Raw genomic sequence first — 7,720 nt, forward strand, 5'->3', positions numbered from 1 at the left:
AGCTTAGGGACCATTTCCCATTGTTACCAGACGCGCAGCAGCTGGGTGCTGCGTGATTTTGGAAGAGTGGTGCGCTGCTAACTTGTGCCTGCTCTTACAGGCCACGCATGCTTAGACAAAGCTGCTGCAATGAGGAAAGGGCGCCTGAACCCTGCGAACTACATGTCACCCTGGACAGCTAACAGATGCCACCGGGAGGCGCTGAGCGGTGACATCGATCCAGGAGAGCCGCTGAAGCCGACGCTATCGGGGCAGTCTCGTGGCTCTGCCATTCCTCACGGCTTCTCGTGATTACGGAGCTGAGCATGCGGGCTGCCTCCTCAGCACAGATTCCTACAAGAACTTGCCTCCCCAGAGTTCCGGCGGGAGAGCGGATAAGCATCAGCTGCTGCGCTGGAAGTCCCTGCAGCCCCTTGCACATGGAGAAGTGGCCCAAGCAGAGTGCCTTATAGGCCAGTGCAAAGCAAGGCTAGGCACTTGGTAACAATGCCAGGCCTCTGGTCTGCTGCTGCTAGTGCTGGCCCCTAAAGAAAGGAGGTCCCAGCCTGTGCGTGAGTGTAAAATAACCAAGTGCAATAGGGAGCTGTGCTTGGCTAGCTGCAGAAAGTTTGAAACGGAGGGCAGTTGTTGAAGGGAAGTGTGCAAATGTGCTTGAGAGTAGCCTGCTACAGACACGGCCTATGTCAGCACAGGAGACCTGAAATAGCAGCCTCCTCCGCATACCACCCTGAATGCGCCCGATCTCCTCCGATCTCGGGAGCTAAGCAGGGTCGGGCCTGGTTAGTACTTAGAACGGAGACCACCTGAGAATACCAGGTGCTGCAGGCATTTTGCCTCTCGCTGACAACAGGTGCTGCTCTTCCGTCTCACAATCACACAGTACCTTCCTTGCTAATGCGCTTCTGTTTTTTTCATTTATTCTACTCTTTTTATTTTTTGTTTCTTAAAAAAGAAAATTACATCAAGTTCACAATACACAGGACCCATAACTTTCAACTGGAACATTGAGCTGCTGCTGCTTGGCTGCTCCGGAGGAAGCACCGGTTCCAGGTCCCCCTCTTTTGGCTTTCTCCAGCAGCCTGGGAGCAGGGGGAGGGGCGAGGCAGAGAGCCAGGCAGTGAGTGCTGGTAAGTACAACTGAGAGGGGAGTGGGGCGCATACACAAGCACAAACATACGCACTCACTTACACCCATGCATTCATCATCATCATCAATAATCCTTTATTCAGTATTTTAAAAAACACCATAAAAGTTCATATTTCCACAATTAAAAAGGCACCATAACAAATACAATTCATAAACATCACAGGCCCACTGCAGAATAAAGTAAGAAAGCACGAAATTCAGTCAGCACAACCCTCTTGTGTTCCTCAGCCTTAACCTCATCAGCGCGGCGCAGATTCGTGCGCTGTGCTGAATGTTCTAATGAGCCAACGGATTCTTGACGGAACGGTTCCGTCATGAGCACAGGCCAACCGACGCTCAGGAAAGAACCGTTCCGTCATGAGCATCGAAGGGGTTAAAGCAACCTTGATAAAATTCATAACCCAAATCAGCGAGATGGGGTCATTGGCCCTTTGCAAGAATAGTAGGGCAACCTTAGCTTGTCGAAACTTGGCCTGTTTTAAAATACCTACTAAAAATCTACGCCTAGGTAATACATAAAATGGACATAATAATACAAAATGAACTGTGTCTTGCGGAGACCAATTGTCGCAGCCGCAGGCACCCTTGTGCTCAACAGTTAGAGTAAAACCTGGCGGGTCAGCCAGTAGGTGGTGTAAAAGGTTGAGCCTAAAACGGGTGATTAAAAATCTATCCTGTGTGTTAGGCATAGGAGCGAGATAAGGTTTCATGCCCTCCCTTGTTTGGGCCAGGCTATGCGCGCAGACTGTGGCTTTGCCTCCTTCCAGTGCTGCCCTACGTGAGGCAACCTCCTCCAGGAATATTCGCTTAACTCGGGATTTGTCTTGGGGGACGATTTCCACTGGGTTTGTGAAGAGATCCTCACAGCCAATTCTTTCAAAGGTTTTTTTTACGTACATTAGCCATACGATTCTCATTCCCTTGTCCCTACCCAGACAGTCTCTAATAATCTGCCTACTCAGGTCAGCCTCAGCATTTGTCCAGATCTTTAGCCAGGCCATTAGGGGTCTAACCTTAACCAGGTCCTCAATATAGGGCCTGCCCAGTTCCTCATGGACGATCAGGGCCGAAGTACTTTTTGGGGTTTGGAGTACCTTCCTCAAATATTTGTTCTCCTCCGCCTGTAGTTGCTGTGTGTTGACAAAACCCCAAACTTCTGACCCATAGGTCGTTTTAGAGCAACATACTGAGCTATACAAATTCAAAATTTGTTCTGGTGACCACCTCTCCAGCCTCCGCCCATAGTTCATTATGGCCCCAGTCGAGGCCACTAATGTGGAACATAGCTCTACAAATAGTGTTTTAAAATTTTAAAATCCATCAAATAACAGGCCAAGATAAGTAAAGGTTTGTACCTGTCCTATTTTGTGTGCACCTATCTTATAGGAGAACTTCTTACATGGTTTAGTACCAGCCAACATAACAAAGGACTTAGAAAGATTGGCCGATAGATCTATGGTGTCCATAAACCTAACAAACCCGTCTATCAGACACTGAAGTCCCTTGGGGGTGCGGGCTAGCAGTACCGCGTCATCCGCATACAACAGCACCGGAACGGTTCGAGTAACTACTCTTGGGAAATCCACCTTTAGTTTGCTTAATGCCTGGTCTAAGTTACTTATATATAGCGAGAACAAAAAGGGGGCCAGGATGCATCCCTGTCTAACCCCACTATTGCAGGGAAAAGATTCTGTAGTGCACCCTTCCAGATTAAACCGCACATTGGCAGAGGTATTCCAGTGCAATGCTCTCAAGATGTTTACCAGACCCTGATCTACTCCTAGCCTAATCAACAGGGTCCATAACATTTCTCTGTTTACGTGGTCAAAAGCTGCGGTAAGGTCCATGAACGCCAGATATACCGCTTCGTTACTGGCTATAGTGTACTTGGCCACCAACAGATAGAGGTTCAAACACTGGTCCGTCGTTGATCTACCTAATCTAAATCCGTACTGGACATCAGTAATAAATCGATTATCTTCCGCCCAGTCTGTAAGGCGCATTAAGATCACTCTGCCCAGAATTTTGGCCGTCACATCTATCAATGAGATAGGTCGATAGAACTGGGGGGGGGGGAAATTGGGACTATTGTAGCAGACGACCATGAACGCGGTAGGCCAGTTGCAACAGCCGCGTTTATCACCCTTGTAAGAATAGGAGCCTATAACTCCACATTACTAAGGAAAAGGTCCGGTGGTATGCCATCTGGGCCCGGTGCTTTGTTTCGTGATAGGCCCTGGATGGCCACTGTAATTTCTCCCAGAGAAAATTCTACAGAGGAAACCCACTGACTACTCCCCCCCTGTATTAGAATTGTTCTCCTCTGAGTGATTGTACAAGCCTTTAAAGTGGTTGTACCATTGTTCGGGCAGGATCGTAGACCCAATTTCTGGGGTGTTATTGTCCTGGAAACACAGTTTATTTATTGTTTTCCAGAAAACAGTCATGTCTCTTCTCTCTGCTGCATCCCTTAAGTCTTCCCAGGCTTGGAGTTGGAGGGAGGTCTTCCTGATTTTAATCGCCTTTTTACAGGCGCTCCTACACTGTGCAATTCTGATCTTGTCCCAGGGATGGCTTTTGAGACTGATTTTTAAATCCCTCTGTGCTCGGGAGCAGTCTTTATCGAACCATCTCGGGACAGTGTGTACACTCCCAGGAGTAGTGGACTTTAGCAGGTCATCTATCAGGTGGCCACTTCCTCGAATGCCCTCACCAGAGACGGACCTTCCATCGAAAGGTCTAGACACTCCCCAATAGGTACTTTTCCAGTTTCCATTAGGGTTTTATAGAAGGCCTCCCCATTAAGTTGAGACCATCTCAGACGTCTTCCCTGGTCCGTTACCTTCTCTATACTGCCTGCCATCTCTCCCCTCCTGACTTTCCTAGGGGGAAAATTCCTTATCTCGAGTACTAGGGGGTTGTGGTCACTAAATGTGTTCCACTCGATCTCAACCCTTATTAATCAGTCCTTGAATAAACTTGATACCATGATGAAGTCTATGTACGAGCTACATCACCTACCTTTAAAGGTTGGAGTGACAGTGCCATCCCTACCAATAGTGACCAAATCGATAGTATGTTCTAGGGTATGGCTTTGTAACACATTGCCTATTTCGAAGCCTTCATTTGTGTGCTCGAGGCCTTCCTCAATCGGGCAGCTAGACCATTCTTCATTGGGGGGTAATAAAGTTGGGCATAAGTGGCAGTTAAAATCGCCTGCTAATACTACAAACGGGGCCACTGCCCCCTTCCTCCTAGCTAACTCAATACTTAGGTTGTTATCTACTTCTTGGATTATTGATTCTTTCCCCTTAGTTACGGCAGCATTATACAGATTGATCAGTATCATGTTCAGCCCGCTTCTAGCGAACCCAAGAGCCTGCATATTGTTAGACATCCAATTTAAGTAAGTCCACACTCCCTCCATGTGTAAATCAACAAATATGGAAAGTCCACCCATGGCTCTCCCTGACCCTGATTTCTGAGCGGGCACAGAGAAACGCTTATACCCAGCTAGATAGAAGGGACTACAATCTACTGCCCAAGTCTCCTGCAAACAAATTATCTGGAACCTTGTGATGTATTGCCTCCATTCTTGGTTATCAAACTTAGCTGACAAACTGGCTATGTTCCAGGATACTAATTTGAATCCCCCTTGAATGTAACTGTCTGTGGGCTGCGGTGTAACGGAGATATTAACAGTTGGTCTCTCACCATTTAGATCAACAGTGGGTCTTTCGAACCCTGGTACGGTATTTGTTCAGTGAGATGACGAAGAGGATTGATCTACTTCCAATACATCCTCACTCCCTAGTGTTGCAGCCAAAGACCCAAGCGGGGGATCTAGGATGCTAGTGTGGACAGGGGGGCTCTTGTTAGAATTCTCAGTTATTGGGCGCACTTCTACCATTGCTCGTAAATCATGTGAATCATTCTTGTGCGACTGTAAGCCCCAACCCAAATCATCTTCAACCCTTGAGGACTCAGTGAGTACTAGGTAGGGCGATAGGGGTGGGATCTGATGGTTGATGGTAGGGCCTCCCTCTTCCCCTAGAACCTTCTTGGAGTGACCTCTAATGGGCATTAGTCAATCCAGTTCCTCTAAAGACATCAAGGGTTCAAAACTGTTTCTTAAACTCAATGCACCCGGGTTACCCAAGGGGGCACTGGGCATTAAAGGGCGTGGTCCCATCCCATCGTCGGGGTATCCCTTCTTCCTGTGTACGCGGGCCTTGGTTATAACTCGGGGTTCCCCTCCAGTAAAAGTAACCGAACGGCAGGTGTATTATACTGCTTGAGTGGGTTACAAGTCCACCTCCTAAGATGTGGTTGACTAATCTACAGTCTCTAAAATTGACCACCACACAATTACCAAAATATCCTTTTTCCTGTGCCCCAGCCAACTCACTCTCCGCACATGCAGGATTTCCCCCTGTTCGTTTCCTGGCAGCAGCCTATGCTTATTTAGCCAGAACATAGTCTTGTTCCTTAGTACTTCATAAGATTCAGTATGTTCTGGCTTCAGTTCTGGCACTCCGACAAGTATAACCACATATGGGGCTGCCTCAGGGGGTAAGTTTATACTAGGTGGTTGGTTAATAGTCGCCTTAGGGGATGACCCTTTTGGGTGACCCAAAAGTGGAGATTCAGGGATAGTTCGCTTGTGGGTTGGGGCTTGTATATTAGTAGTTAGCGGGGCAGTGGGCGCCTTTCCTATACTGGGAGTGCTTCTAGATGGGGCACCGCTATTGAGCACTTGTGCAGTGGTGATAGACGGGACAGTGATTATTTTCCCTATACACGGGGTGCTTCTGTTGGGAAAACCACCAGTACTCGGTTGTGCCAAGATGTGGATGATGGTAAATCCATAGCAGTGGTGGTTTGCACAACGGGGGGTCTGCTGTGCTCATTCCCTATAGTAGTCTCGGGGACTTTGTGATTAACTACAGTAGTAGGAGGTAGATTGCCACCCTGAGCCCCCCCCCTGGTTTTCACTAGGGTTACTATTTTGTCCAACCTACTCACGATTAGTTTCATTTGGGTGTTAACCACTTGCTCGAAGTGGGACTGTAAGTCTACAATAAGTTGGGACACCCAGATAGGGGGCACTTGCAATTGCGTAACATGTCCAACTTCCTCCCCTACCACATTTGTTACTACATTCGGCGCAAGGTTCGATTTACACTTCTTGGACCTAGGTTTTCTAAGACTAACCCCCTTTTTCTTTATGGTAGATGTCTTTTTCCCAGCTTTGGTGTTCACAGAGTCAGCATTGCTCACCCTCTGGGCACATGGAATTGCCACAGATGGCGAGACTAATAAACTGTGTGGGGAATTAACCGTAATATCATTGTCAGATTCTTGGGTCGTTGCAGTCAGGTCGATTTTTGGGGTTAGTGATAGGCGTCTTTCCGTTCGCTCTATTTCATTGGAAACCACCCCAATCGCCCTTTGCAACATTCGACCAATTGCAGTGGGCTGTATAGTTGTGGGTGGGAGAGCTCTCTTTTGTTTGGTCGCCGAGCTGGGATTAGGTGGGATATTATGACATCTTTTGGCTGATCTTGTTTGCACAGTACTGGCCATTATATTGCACGGCAAACACTTTGAATCCCAGGTTCACAGGTACTATCACAGTACAAGTCTGAGTCCCCAAAACTGTTCTGTGACTTGGATGCAATCAACCCTGATAACCAAAGTCTCGTGCCACCCGGCTCCCCCCCACAAATTTTATTAAATAAGAAACAATGTAATAGCGACTCCGCCTAGTCACTCCCAGTCCAAGGCACCATCTCTTGTATCAGCAATCAGGGGGTTAGCACCAACAGGATTCAACACTCCCTCAAGGATCAGTACATGAAAGGGGGGAGGTCCAACCCAGCCTCGGTCTGCCACGGACGGCCACAAACGGCCCGCCCTTGTCACAGGCTTCTCCCAGGCACCGTCCGCGTGCGTCCCGCGTTGCGTGGGGTGTGAGCGCTTTAGTGCTGCAGGGCGTCACTGCTATCACGTCAGTAGGCCTGCGCAGAGCAGGGGCTGTAGTTTGCGCCGGAATGCCTCGCTCTCCGGTCTGCTCTCTCCGCTTCTGTGTGGAAAAGGAAAGCCGTTCCCCTCACGGCTGGGGAAACAACTGACACCCCCAGGTGAGCGTGTCCTGCATTGCGTGGGGCGGGAGCATTGTAGTGCTGCAGGGCGTCGCTGCTATCGCGTCAGTAGGCCTGCGATGAGCAGGGGATTCTGGGGGCTGTAGTTTTCAAAAGCTGTTCCCCTCACGGCGTCGGAATGCCTCGCTCTCCGGTCTGCTCCCTCCGCTTCTGTGAGCAAAAGGAAAGCTGTTCCCCTCACGGCTGGTGAAACAACTGACACCCCAGGTAAGCACGTCCCGCGTTGCGTGAGGCGGGAGTGCTTTAGTGCATGCATTCACATGCAGACATTCGCACACACTCTCATTCACAACACTCACTCACAAATACACATACTTTCATACATACAATCACTAACCAAACAGTCAATAAAAAAGCAGCACTTACCTGCTGCACGCCTATGGGAGGTGCCATGAGTGTTGGGACTGCT

At 48.7% G+C, this 7,720-nt stretch overlaps 1 pseudogene; it reads left to right on the top strand.

Annotated features, from left to right (window-relative positions):
* The first annotated feature begins 708 nt into the window (after window positions 1-708).
* Window positions 709-828, top strand: LOC147730586 (5S ribosomal RNA; annotated as a pseudogene).
* Window positions 829-7,720: the final 6,892 nt, after the last annotated feature.

This window comes from Lissotriton vulgaris, chromosome 2_1, assembly GCF_964263255.1.
Source record: "Lissotriton vulgaris chromosome 2_1, aLisVul1.2, whole genome shotgun sequence".
NCBI classification, from domain to species: Eukaryota; Metazoa; Chordata; class Amphibia; order Caudata; family Salamandridae; genus Lissotriton; species Lissotriton vulgaris.